This window comes from Leptodactylus fuscus, chromosome 2, assembly GCF_031893055.1.
Source record: "Leptodactylus fuscus isolate aLepFus1 chromosome 2, aLepFus1.hap2, whole genome shotgun sequence".
NCBI lineage: Eukaryota > Metazoa > Chordata > Amphibia > Anura > Leptodactylidae > Leptodactylus > Leptodactylus fuscus.
Window position 1 is genome coordinate 147,054,795 of NC_134266.1, and position 12,864 is coordinate 147,067,658.

Below are 12,864 nucleotides of genomic sequence, written 5' to 3' on the forward strand. Positions count from 1 at the left end.
ACATGGTGTCTAAAAACCAACACTCTAAATCTGCGACCCAATAGCACATAGCGCTCCTTCACATCTGTGCCCTGCTGTTTATGCCATATGTATGACACTGGTGTACCCAGGATAATATACTTAATGCCATATGTGGGTATAAACTGCTGTTTGGGCACAGCCGGGCACAGAAGTAAAGGAGCACTATTCTGGATTTTGGTGCAGTTTGGTTTTAGGACATCATGCCACTTTTTCAAAATCCCTGAATTGTAAATAAAGTGGAATCCACCGCCATGTCATCCCATTTTGGATACTACACTATTGAAGGGATTTTTCAAGTGGCGCAGCGAGCATTTTTAACCCTTGAATGTTGCATTTATTTAGTTTCCAGAAATGAAATCGCAGCTGATAATAAAAAGTTAAAAATTAAATTTTTCCAGAGATTCGCCATTTCAGTGTCCGATATGTTGTGCCCAGTTTGTCAGCAGAGACACACATTCCAGAAAATCTTAAGCAGGGATTCTGGGCACAACAGCTTTTAGTGCGTTCGTCTCTGATACATGCCGGGCACAACATATTACGCACTGAAATGCTGTATTCCTGGAAAAGTTGTCATTTTCACTTCTCACAATCAGCTGTGTATTCATTTATGAACACTTTGGGGTTACAAATGCTCTCTGTACCCCTGGATAAATCCTTCAGGGGCGTAGTTTCTAAAATGGGGTCACATATCACTTTACTGGCATTTCAGCTCTGCAAAAGTGTCATGGTGTCCAAAAACCAAACCATCCAATTCTGTGCTGCAAAAACCAAATATCGCTCCTTCCCTTCTGTGATCATACAGCAGCTTATACGATGTTATATGATGTTACGTAAATTATCCTCAGTACACCAGTGCCATACATGTACCCAAACAGCAGTTTATACCACATATGAGATTACGTACTTCATCCTGGGTACACCAGTGTCATACATGTGGCATAAACTGCAGTTCGGGAACACAGCAGGGTACAGAAAGGAAGGAGTGCTATGTGTCTTTTGGAGTACAGATTCAGATGTTTGGTATCTGGACGCCATGTCATGTTTGTGGAGCCTGTAAGGTACCAGAAAAGTGGATTCCCCAAAGGAGTGACCCCATTTTGAAAACTGCCCCCCCTCAAAGAATTTATCAGAGGGTGTACAGAGCATTAGTGAATATGTAAGCAGTGCGGAGTGTGTTACGAACACCAAATTCCCTACTATTTTTCCAGTAATTCCTATTATTGTGGGGGGAGGGAGGGGAGTCACTTTGGGTATATTTTCCCTCATAAGCTCTAAATCTGGGGTGTCCCCCAATATACGTTCGCACAGCTTATACAATCCCTTTCTGCTGCAGCCAGTTGTGTTCTAATGATTTGGTGATTTGGTTTTTTTTTTTGTCTTCACATTGCTAGATGCTATATTTTTCTTTATTTTTCTGGTGATGTGGCCATATAAGGGCTTGTTGTTTGTGGATGAGATGCATTTTGTAATGACAACATTTCTGGGTACCTACAACTTATTGAATACATTTTATTAATTCTTTCTTGCTGGATTTAAAAAAAAAAAAAATCCTGACATTGAGTTTTACCTTTCAAATTTTGCAATATACAACGTGCAGCATAAGTAATACCTCATTTCTATTATTTTTTATGCATTTTTTTGCAAAACACATTTGGGGACAAAAATCAATAATTTTTGCATCACCATCTTCTGAGATGTGTAAACATTTTTATTTGTCAATTGACAGAGTTGGTTGAGGGTTTATTTTATGTGGTACAAACTGCTTTTTATTGGTACCAATTTGGGGTACATGTGACTTTTTAATCACTTTTTACAGCATATTTTGAAGGGTGAGATGGAAAAAATCATTACTTCCGGCGGGTTTCCCCCCCCCCCCAACATTCACCATGTACATTTAATATTATTTTAGTTTTATTGTACAGGTTGTTACGGATGTAAATTAATTTTTAGGTGGTGGTGGGTTATATAATTCACTTTCCATAGAAAAAAAGGAATTTGGGAGGCTTTATTAGTTTTTTTCACATGTCCCTCTAGGACACTTAAATCAGCAATGCATTGATTGCTGATTCAATATCATCCAAGGGGCTCCAGGCAGTCCGTTCTCTGATCTTAGAATGTCTAATCAGCAATCATAGTCACAGCTGTACTAAAAAACCACAAATAGTGGAAGAGGTATATCACTACACAAGAACTTCTATCTGTTTTTGCACCAGAGTAATAGAACCAACCACTCAGCTTGTAATCTCTCCCTCCACCCTCTCTGTAATAGAGAAGGAGAACGATCATCAATAGCAACCAGCACCTGCAATGAAGCAGAACTGAGAGCTCACTTCCCGCTCAGGAGAGATCACTACAGCTCCTCCTCGTGGTTGGAGAGTTTGGTCACTTTCGAGCACATTTCCGCAGTTAAGAACTATAGAAATGATCCCTGAAAGTATAGTCTTAACCCTCTACATGCTGCACTGACTACCCCGGTCATAGGAGCCTGTGTGTAACATTAGGGAGACATTCCCACAGTATGATATATAGAGAACCCTGTGAGTATGAATACATTGTGACTGCTTACAGCTGTGCAAGCACAGAAAATACATGCTTTACTTTAATACTTGTACAATAATTAAAAAAAGTTGTTACCCAGAATTCAACTGTTCTCTAGTTATAATTAGCATATGCAAAGTCAAGCAACTACTGGAGGACAGTCTTAGCTGTGTAGCTCCGCCCCCTTACACATGGTCAGTGTGATCTGAGCCCTGGAGGTCGAATATGCTACCCCTCCCCCACCCACCTTGTCTATTACTAGACACATCTGAGTTAGCCATTAAAAAAGATATAATCTACTGAAGACTTTCAAGTTTTCACGGTACAAAAACAACTTTTTCTTTAGACAGATCTGCATAGCAAACACAAGCATGGAAAATGGAAAGTAAAACAGGATGTCGCTGGTGAACGCTTCCCTGCAGCTGCTGCTATATACTAGGTATACACACTAGTGTATTGAGAAGGGTTGTCTAAATGTAGGTAGTGACAACCCATAATGCCAGTCTCTGTAGTTATAGCACGTGGATGAGACTTAGTGAGATCTCCACTATTCGGCTGCTGTACATTGCAGTGTATTGGCCACTGTTGAGAACCACATGGCTAATCTGCCGCCAGTACGTCCAGTTGTCCCCAGACAGATTAATCCGCCTCACTTTCACACAGCCTGGTCTTAGTTTTCACTGTCTATTAGTAACAGTGGGCTTTTTGTGGTGTTTTTCCTCTTTCAGGGCATATTTTTCGTCTATGAGGCTATTTTCAGATGTAGACTTCTATATACCGGTAGGAGAAAAGATCTTTAACCCCTTCCCGCCACGGGCGTTTTTTGTTTTCTGCTTTTGACTTCACCTCTTCCAAACCCCATAACTTTTTTTTATTTCTCTGCTCTCAGAGCCATATGAGGTTTTAATGTTTGCAGGACAAATTTTGCTTCATGAGGCTACCATTAATTATTCTTTTTTTTTTTTTTTTTTATAAATGTAGATTGTAAGCTTCACATAGAGATCACAATGTACATATTTTTCCCCTATCAGTATGTCTTTTTGGAATATGGGATGGAAACATGCAAACATGGGGAGAACATACAAACTCCTTGCAGATGGTTTTTTGCCGTTGGTGGGATTTGAGCGCCAGGACCCAGTGCTGCAGGGCTGCAGTGCTAACCACTGAGCCACCGTGTAGCCCCCGGCTACCATTAATTATTCTGTACAATGTACTGGAAAGCTGGAAAAAATATCAGAATGGGGTGGATTTCAAGAAAAAGTGCATTTCTGCGACTTTCCTACAAGCTTCGTTTTTACGGCATTCACTGTGCAGCCAAAATGACATGTCACCTGTATTCTATGTTTCAGTACGATTCCAGGGATACCAAATTTTATTTACATTTTAACCCCTTAGAAAAAATCAAAAACTGCCATTTTTTTTTTTCTAAGAGTCCCCATATTCTGACACCTATGAAATTTTTATACTTCTGTGTACGGGGATGCATAGTTGTCTTTTTTTTTGTGGGGCCGGGTGTACTTTTCAGTTATACCATTTTGGGGAATTGTTATTGCTTTGGTCAGCTTTTATTCAAATTTTTATCAGAGGCAAAACAGTGAAAAAACGGCGGTTTGGCATTTTTTAAAATTTTAAAATGGACACAAACGGACAATAACTGATGGCTATCCGTTGTCCATAGACCTTAATGTTAAAAAAAATGGATACTTGCTGTCCATTTTTTCAAACGGACAGAAAAGTCCTGCATGTAGGATTTTTTTGTCTGCTTGAAAAAAACGGATATGGGTGAAAACGGACACTAAAGGACAACAGAATGAAATTATTGGAATTAGTAACGGCAGCGCTGCACCTCTAATGAGGCGAGGTGAGGCAGGGGCAGCAGCCTGGGAGATTTATTTTTATTCTTTAAATTTTTTTTCTTTGAACCAGCGCAGGAGAGCTTGCGCTAGTTCAGACGTCTACGTATCAGCGTAGGCGGCGTCTTCATGCTGCCTACACTGATACGTAGACGTCTGCCAAGAGAAGAGGATCGCGGAGGCAGCGGGAGCAGCAGCAGCGCAATCAGTAAGTATAATAACATTTTTTTTGTTTTATAATAGGCGCTACATGCTGGAGTATCTCCAGCAGGTAGAGGCCTATTTACCAACCTCCCCGGACCTGATCACTGCCGCCCCCGCTTCCCCTTGTACTATAGGCCGCGGAGGCCGGCAGTGAATAGGCCCGGGCCAGGTCTCGATCCCACTGCCGCTATTATTATACTATACTGTGAGCAGAGGGAGGGGGTGTTTCTACCCGGTCACACTGTACAGCGCGATAGGCGCTGCTGTGGAGAAGGACCTTTCTGACAGACTGCCAGGAACGCCCTTCTGACTGTGAAGAGCTACAGTACCGGCACCAATAGCTCTTCACCCGGGTCACAGATCAGGAAAGCCGACAGTGCACTGAATTCAGCGCACTGTCGGCTTTCCAGCAGTATATAGAACTGCCTTTGCCCAAACCCATGAAAGGTCCTCTTTAACATCGGATCCCAGAGAGGTGAGTAACAGTGTTTATTATGTTCTCTCATCTCCCCTGGGGCTCCGATTATTATACTCGGGGGTCTGAAAAGACCCCTCAGTATAATAATAGAGCTTGAAGGGTCCACTGTGGCCCCTGCAACCTCTATTATGCCCCACAGTCTATTGTGCCACTGTGGGGCATAATATAGACTCTAGGGGCCGCTGTGGGATATACAGTATATATAGGGGTTGGGTGCGTGGAGAAGTGAGGAGCCAAAGATGTCTGTGTTTCAAACTTTACAGAGTCAAGTCACAGCTGAAAGAAGTGGTCATGGCGGTCCAAAGGGAAGAGACGGGAAATGTGGGGAGACAACTCCTGTGAGTATTACTGCATTGTATTTATTATAAAGTTCCCCTCCAGCCCCCCCCCCAACTCAATCCGGGGGGGGGGGGGGCATGTTTCGATCGTCCGCCTCAGGCAGCAGACAGGCTAAGTTCACCACTGAGTAACGGACACAGCTACCCTGTTTCCCCGAAAATAAGACACCCCCCCTTCACCTTCTGGATCACATACAACCATCAGTCATGCCGGTGCTCCACTAAGGAAGCATCAGCATGACTGCCGATTCTTCCCCACTCCAGCCGCTGCATAAGACATCCCCCGAAAATAAGAAAGGTCATATATTTTGTTAGATAATTAATTATAAGAAACTGTCTTTATTTCGGGGAAACGGTAGTGTCTGTTGCTAAAATCTTGTACAGACAATAGCCATGGACACTGCAGAGCAAACACCAACAGTGGTGTGAATTCCTCCTTCTCAACTATTTTAACAATTTTAGTGACAGCCGTGTCACTATACAGGTAGAGGTCTATGTATATCACTATTCAAGTATTTCTATTTGCTCTTTCACCAGAGTAATAGACACAACCACTCAGCTTGTGATCTCTCCCTCCACCCTCTCTGTAATAGAGAAGGAGAACGATCATCAATAGCAACCAGCACCTGCAATGAAGCAGAACTGAGAGCTCACTTCCCGCTCAGGAGAGATCACTACAGCTCCTCCTCGTGGTTGGAGAGTTTGGTCACTTTCGAGCACATTTCCGCAGTTAAGAACCATAGAAATGATCCCTGAAAGTATAGTCTTAACCCTCTACATGCTGCACTGACTGCCCCGGTCATAGGAGCCTGTGTGTAACATTAGGGACACATTCCCACAGTATGATATATAGAGAACCCTGTGAGTATGGATACATTGTGACTGCTTACAGCTCTGCAAGCACTGCAAATACAAGCTTTACTTTAATACTTGGACAAGAATTGGAAAAAGTTGTTACCCAGAATTCAACTGTTCTCTAATTATAATTAGCATATGCAAAGTCAAGCAACTACTCGAGGACAGTCTTAGCTGTGTAGCTCTGCCCCCTCACACATGCTCAGTCTGAGCCCTGGAGCCCCCCTCACACCCTCGCCCGCCCGCCCGCCCTGTCTGTTACTAGACACATCTGCATAGCAAACACAAGCATGGCAAATGGAAAGCGAAACAGGAGACGGGAGGAAACATCAGCGCTCATGAATGCTTCCCTGCAGCTGTCACTGTTATATAAGCAGCATTTTATCAGGGTTGTAAGTGACACTGAATTGTGGGTGGGATATTGTCAGATCTTTGTCCCTATGTAGCAGTCTATGCGAAAGCATATGAAAGACCTAATGGGCCCATCAGTGGCCAATACACTGCAATACAGTAGTCATATAATGGAAATCTCACTCAATCTCATCCATGTGCAAAGGCCTCATATGAAAAGATCCCAGAGTATAATAATTGTTTATGGGTGTCCACAGTGGGACATGATACTGTGTGCAGGGGACACTATTGGGGATAATACTGTGTGTAGGGCCCACTATAGGGGATAATACTGTGTGCAAGGACAACTAAGGGACATAATACTGTGTGGAGGGGTCACTATGGGGGATAATACTGTGTGCAGGGGCCACTATGGGGGATAATACTGTGTGCAGGGGCCACTATGGGGGATAATACTGTGTGCAGGGGCCACTATGGGGGATAATACTGTGTGCAGGGGCCATTAAGGGACATAATACTGTGTGCAGGGGCCACTAATGGACATAATACTGTGTGCAGGGGCCACTATTGGGGATAATACTGTGTGCAGGGGCCACTAATGAACATAATACTGTGTGCAGGGGCCACTATGGGGTATAATACTGTGTGCAGGGGACACTAATGGACATAATACTGTGTGCAGGGCTTACTAAGGGACATAATCGAGTACAGAGGAGGGGGTCGGTCGGGGGCGTCGGTGTCGGTTGGGGGGGGGGGGCATGTCAAAAGTTCACCACGGGGCCCCGCCATTCCTAGTTACGCCACTGGTAATAATCGGAGACCCGGGGGAATAAAAACATTAAAAAATCCAGTTGCTTACCTGTCCCCCGGCTCCTAAGCTGTCGGCCGCCGCTCTCATCCTTTGTTAATGACGTCGGACGACACATGACCCGGGAAGCAGGCGGGGTTCATGTGACGTCAGAGACGTCAGACAAGTATGAAGGAGGCCTCACAGGATCGTGGAGAGGTAAGTAACAGTATTTTTTACGTTCCCTTACCTCTCCTGGTCCGCCGATCATTATACTCAGGGGTCTGCAAAGACCCCTGAGTATAATGATAGTATTTGTGGGGCCCGCTGTTTCACTTGCCGATCCCGACCCAGCCAGGATCGGCAAGTAATTAGGGCCTGTAACGGCCTATTAAAAAAAAAAAAACGCAGCGGTAGCAGCTGTCACCGGGCCCCCTAATGGCCCGGGCCCTGTGGCAGCCGCCTCCGCTGCCTCTACGGTAGTTACGCCCCTGGCTATAACTACACATGACTATAGGATGATGGAATCCTTGAAAGTTCAAATTTCCAAGCTTTATAAGATGCAGTCTATTGCTACCTCTGATGATATTAAGAATTGGGATCAGCAATTATAGGCGGACTATAAAAAATAGGAGTCTGAGAATCAGGAGTCATTAATAATTCAATGAAGGCCTTAGAGCAAACATTACATGATTTCTTCAATTTGTTTTTAAAATCCTCATCTTCAATAGGGAAGGAAGGGAATATATGAATATGTAAACCCCTAGGAATCAAAATTTTGCTTCTATATTCTTCGAGTGTTGCCCTATTCCACCATGTTCTCACCCTTTTATGCAGAACTTCACGTAATTCACGTTGTAGTCCCTGTAATTCCATAGGAACATCCAAGGGTCTGTAAATATATTAGATAGCTGGCTGGTCCACTTGCTCTCCTTATTACGAAAATCCATTTCTATTCTCAAATACCAATAAATACCAAGAAAAGTTTAAAGTCAAAAATTACCAATGTGACCTTCAGGATTATATGAACAATCGTGTTTACAAATGGAGAAGTAGGTCTGAATTTAGGTCTAGATCGGCATCTGTACATTGCAATACTAGTACAGACACTTAGCTTTCAGATACAAACTTCAAAAGTAAAGAGAATAGAAAAATGGACAATACAAGAAAAAAATCATTCAAAGAAAAGCCATGGAAGATGTGAATCATGGTCAAGGCTAGGAATTGAAGGTAATTAACTTTTCACAACAACAAAGGGGAGGTTGTAGCCAAGGCTCAGGTCACACAACCCATTTGTAAGGAGGTGGAGCTACAGAGCTAAGCCTGTTCTCCACTAGATGCATATGCTAATTAAGACAAGAGAACAGTTGAATTCTGGGTAACAACTTTTTCCAGTTCTTGTCCAAGTATTACAGCTTGTACTTGCAGTGCTTGCACAGCTGTAAGCAGTCACAATGTATCCATACTCACAGGGTTCTCTGTGTATCATACTGTGGGAATGTCTCCCTAATGTTACACACAGGCTCCTATGACCGGGGTAGTCAGTGCAGCATGTAGAGGGTTAAGACTATACTTTCAGGGATCATTTCTATAGTTCTTAACTGTGGAAATGTGCTCAAAAGTGACCAAACTCTCCAACCACGAGGAGGAGCTGTAGTGATCTCTCCTGAGCGGAAAGTGAGCTCTCAGTTCTGCTTCATTGCAGGTGCTGGTTGCTATTGATGATCATTCTCCTTCTCTATTACAGAGAAGGTGGAGGGAGAGATTACAAGCTGAGTGGTTGGTTCTATTACTCTGGTGAAAAAGTAAATACTAGTTCTGTTTGTTCACTTTGTGGTAAGTTTATACTACTTTACTATTACTATTGCTGTATTACTATGTTTTTTTTATATGTCATATGTAATATTTACTTTTGCACTCTTTCACCGTTTTATGTATTTCGCACACACACACATTTCTTATTATTGTATATTTGTTATACAGTTATTGTTAGGATTTTTCCACGTATGGTATTATTTGAACATAATATAATATTTTTAATGGTTATGTTGATGAAGAAATAAAAAATCTATTGCCCTTAGAATACAATGATGAAATAATAAAAAAAATGCCTTAAATTATTAATATAACCTTAAATAAATTAATAGTGCAGGAAAATTATTTCTTATTAAAAAAATACATGTTCCTTTCTCCATTAATCAAGCTACTTCATACATAGTAGTCTATGGAGAGAGGAAAGGGAGGCTACCGGGAAAGAGACAGAGATAACTGCGCCTGCTATAGTTTGTTACACTGCATACAATTAGGAAATAAATCAATAGACATATTCCTTTAATAAGATACTATTGTAATAAGATACTAGTACTACTGTACTATTCATTTATGAAAGTTGCTTTAGAACTGGAGGTGCAGTTTACGTCCTAAAATAGCCAGACTGTTAAAAGGTTATTAAAGATAATAGTTATATTCTTCCAACAAGACAAATAGGAAATCAAAACATCTAGTTTCAACAATGCAAATACTGCCTTTCAGCTATTACTAAATGTAACATATGATTATGTCTATTGAATTATACATAAATGAAAATATTAAAAAGAAGTCATCAAGGTTCATTACTGTTACAGCAAAAGATTGTAATCAGAGCCTGCCGATCTGAATACGGTTCTAAAGAAACTGTTCCTCTGTAAAATATGCAATATCGCTTGCTGTTAAGGTACAACTCTGGCTGACACACTGATGGATTTTATATTTGCATGTTGTTACTGTAGATTCTTGTGCTCTCTCACAGAGGAAGCCAGTGGTGCCCAAATAAAATTATTCAGTGGCAACAGTCATCATAGATATATCCTATGAACCAGCGCCGCACCTCCCATGAGGCGACCTGAAGCGACCGCTTCAGGCGGCGTTATGCCAGGGCCCCAGGGCGGCATTTTTGCTTACCTAAGCCAGTCCAGGACAAGCTGTCCTGGACTGGCTTAGCACCGAGTGGTGGATTGCGAAGGCCACTGGAGCAGCGCTGCTCCAGCAGCCTCCCCTCATGCTCAGGCAGAGAGCAGGTCCTCTCCGTGCCTGCTGTCTGCCTGCGAACGCCGCTAAGCCCCGCCCCTTCGCTTAGCCATGCCCCTCGGCTCCATCACGCCCCCTCAGCCCCGCCCCTCCGCTCCACCCCCTCCTCCGGGGGGGGGGGGGGGTCGGCTTTCTGTCATTCGCCTCGGGCGGCGAAAGGGGCAGGTTCACCCCTGCTATGTGCCTAACAGTGCTACTCTGTAAGACTTTTATTAAATATCTATCTATTAAATATCGAGTAGGTATTTGACCGAATACCATGGTATTCGAAATACTTGTACTCGATCCAATACTACTTCTATTCGCAGTAAAGATTTGATTCAGAACCAGTGTTGATTTGCCGAATGCTGTACATATCCTTCGCTGGTTGTGCAGCAGGCTCGTCTTTGCTAGTCGGGAGAGCTAGCAGCTTGCGTTATGCGGGAGCTGATTTTTTCTCATAGGAATGCATTGACCAGCGTTGATTGGCCGAATGCTATACAGTGTACAGCATTCGGCCAATCAAAGCTGGCTCTGCTGGAGGCTCGTCTGTGAGGAGGCGGAGTCTAAGATCGGACCACAGCATTCTTCATTGTGGTCCGATCTTAGACTCCGCCTCGTCACAGACGAGCCTCCGGCAGAACCAGCGTTGATTGGTCAAATGCTGTACACTGTATAGGATTCAGCCAATCAATGCTGGTTCTGCAGGAGGGATGCTGCAATACTATCCTGCGAGTCTATCATTCTCCCCGTGCCATGTCCTACTCCTTCCACTTTGCTTTTAGGGCCGGTTCACATTAGCGCTTACATCTCGTCCGGAAGGAGTCCGCAGGAGGACCTCCCCGAATGGAATATCAGCGCAACTGCAAGCGCTGTGCAGTTAAAGCACACGGACCCCATAGAGGCATAGACTATAATGGGGTCTGTGTGCTTGCCTTGCACTGCCCACACAAATCATTTGTGCGGGCAGTGCAATACAAGCACATGGACCCGTTATAGTCTATGGGGTTCGTGCGCTTTAACTGCACAGCGCTCCTCCTCAACACTCTCCTCCTGCTACTCGTGGACTTGGTGACCCTCCTTTAGTCGAATAGTGGTTTCCCCTGAAACGAGAGTTTTTTCCCATAGACTATAATGGGATTTGATATTCGATCGAGTAGTTGAATATTGAGGCTCTACTCGAAACGAATATTGAATCTCGAATATTTCACTGTTCGCTCATCTCTAATCTACAGTAGTCCAGTTCAGGATTGAAATAGTTTCTATCAAAAAAGGAAAAACTTTTTATTATACTGCAATAAAGTTCTAGGGCACAATATGTATTATGACATGAAGGCTGGATACAAAGAAAGCCTTAAATTCGAGTTTCTAAATTCTCCTGATAATGTTGCCAGTATTTGCTATGAAGCTTGTAATGACAGCTGGGAAACAACAGGTATGTTGACAGAAGCTATTTTAGGGATATGCTGCATGGGCACTAATATTACCGCTGACAGGAGCTTGATAGAAAAGAGAATAGACAGTAGATTTTACAGCTGCCACATTGGTACACTTTTTATTTTGATTTTATGACTGATAAATATTTACTCCAATATGTACTGCAGCAATTCCTGTCAATACAGGAAAGTATATTGGAGATATATTGCCCTGCATGTTTATTTAACGCATGAGCCTATGATTAAATTGTAACTTCAGCATTTCAATTACAAGTCTATATCCAGCACTGACCCGTTTTATATGTTTTTACAGTGCCTGAGACTCTATTGCCTTTATTTTTCCACAGACTTAAAGGGATATTCCAGAAACTACAAGTTATCCCTTATCCTTGAAATACAGCATAACTCTATGATCAGTAGGGAGTGGACTTGTCCATTGGGACCCTCACAATCAAGAGAACAGTGCCCTCCCCCACGCTCTTTGAGAGGATCTGTAAGGCTGGTACTGGGACGCAGAGGCTGGTCTCCAATATCTATCGGCTCCTCTCGGACCCTACCCCCGATATTTCGCCTAAGCACCCTTACATGTCCCAATGGAAGACCTACTTGAGGGTCTTCTCCACTCTTTTGACAGGTCTGTCCCAGATTGTAGCTGATGCTGTGGTGCCTGTCCGGCGAATATCTTTCATCTTTTCTGGTCCTGTCCTTCTCTCCAACCTTACTGGTGCCAGTTTCGGGCCTCAGAATGGGTAATAGGAGTTAGTTTCCGATTGTCTCCTAGGACCTATATCCTTCATCTCTCCCCCCTTGTCAAAATGCGCAAACAAGCCCGTCTCTTTTTATTTTTCTTCACATCTGCTAGGTGCTTGATTGCTAAGCATTGGCGCCGACCGGCCCCTATGGCGCTTGAAGAGTTGTATTCTAGGATCAGGAACGCGCGGTCACTGGAGTATTTGAC

At 43.2% G+C, this 12,864-nt stretch overlaps 1 protein-coding gene and 3 non-coding genes across 5 annotated transcripts in view; 1 reads left to right on the plus strand and 3 right to left on the minus strand.

Moving 5' to 3' along the window:
• The window catches only part of DOC2B (double C2 domain beta), a 528,819-nt gene that overhangs the window by 184,520 nt on the left and 331,435 nt on the right, over positions 1 to 12,864 (minus strand). The window lies entirely within an intron of this gene.
• On the minus strand, positions 2,248 to 2,465 carry LOC142196446 (small nucleolar RNA U3). Its single transcript, XR_012715250.1, has one exon. It is a non-coding gene; the product is annotated as a small nucleolar RNA U3 (small nucleolar RNA).
• Positions 5,983 to 6,200, minus strand: LOC142196448 (small nucleolar RNA U3). Its single transcript, XR_012715251.1, has one exon. It is a non-coding gene; the product is annotated as a small nucleolar RNA U3 (small nucleolar RNA).
• On the plus strand, positions 8,989 to 9,206 carry LOC142196450 (small nucleolar RNA U3). Its single transcript, XR_012715253.1, has one exon. It is a non-coding gene; the product is annotated as a small nucleolar RNA U3 (small nucleolar RNA).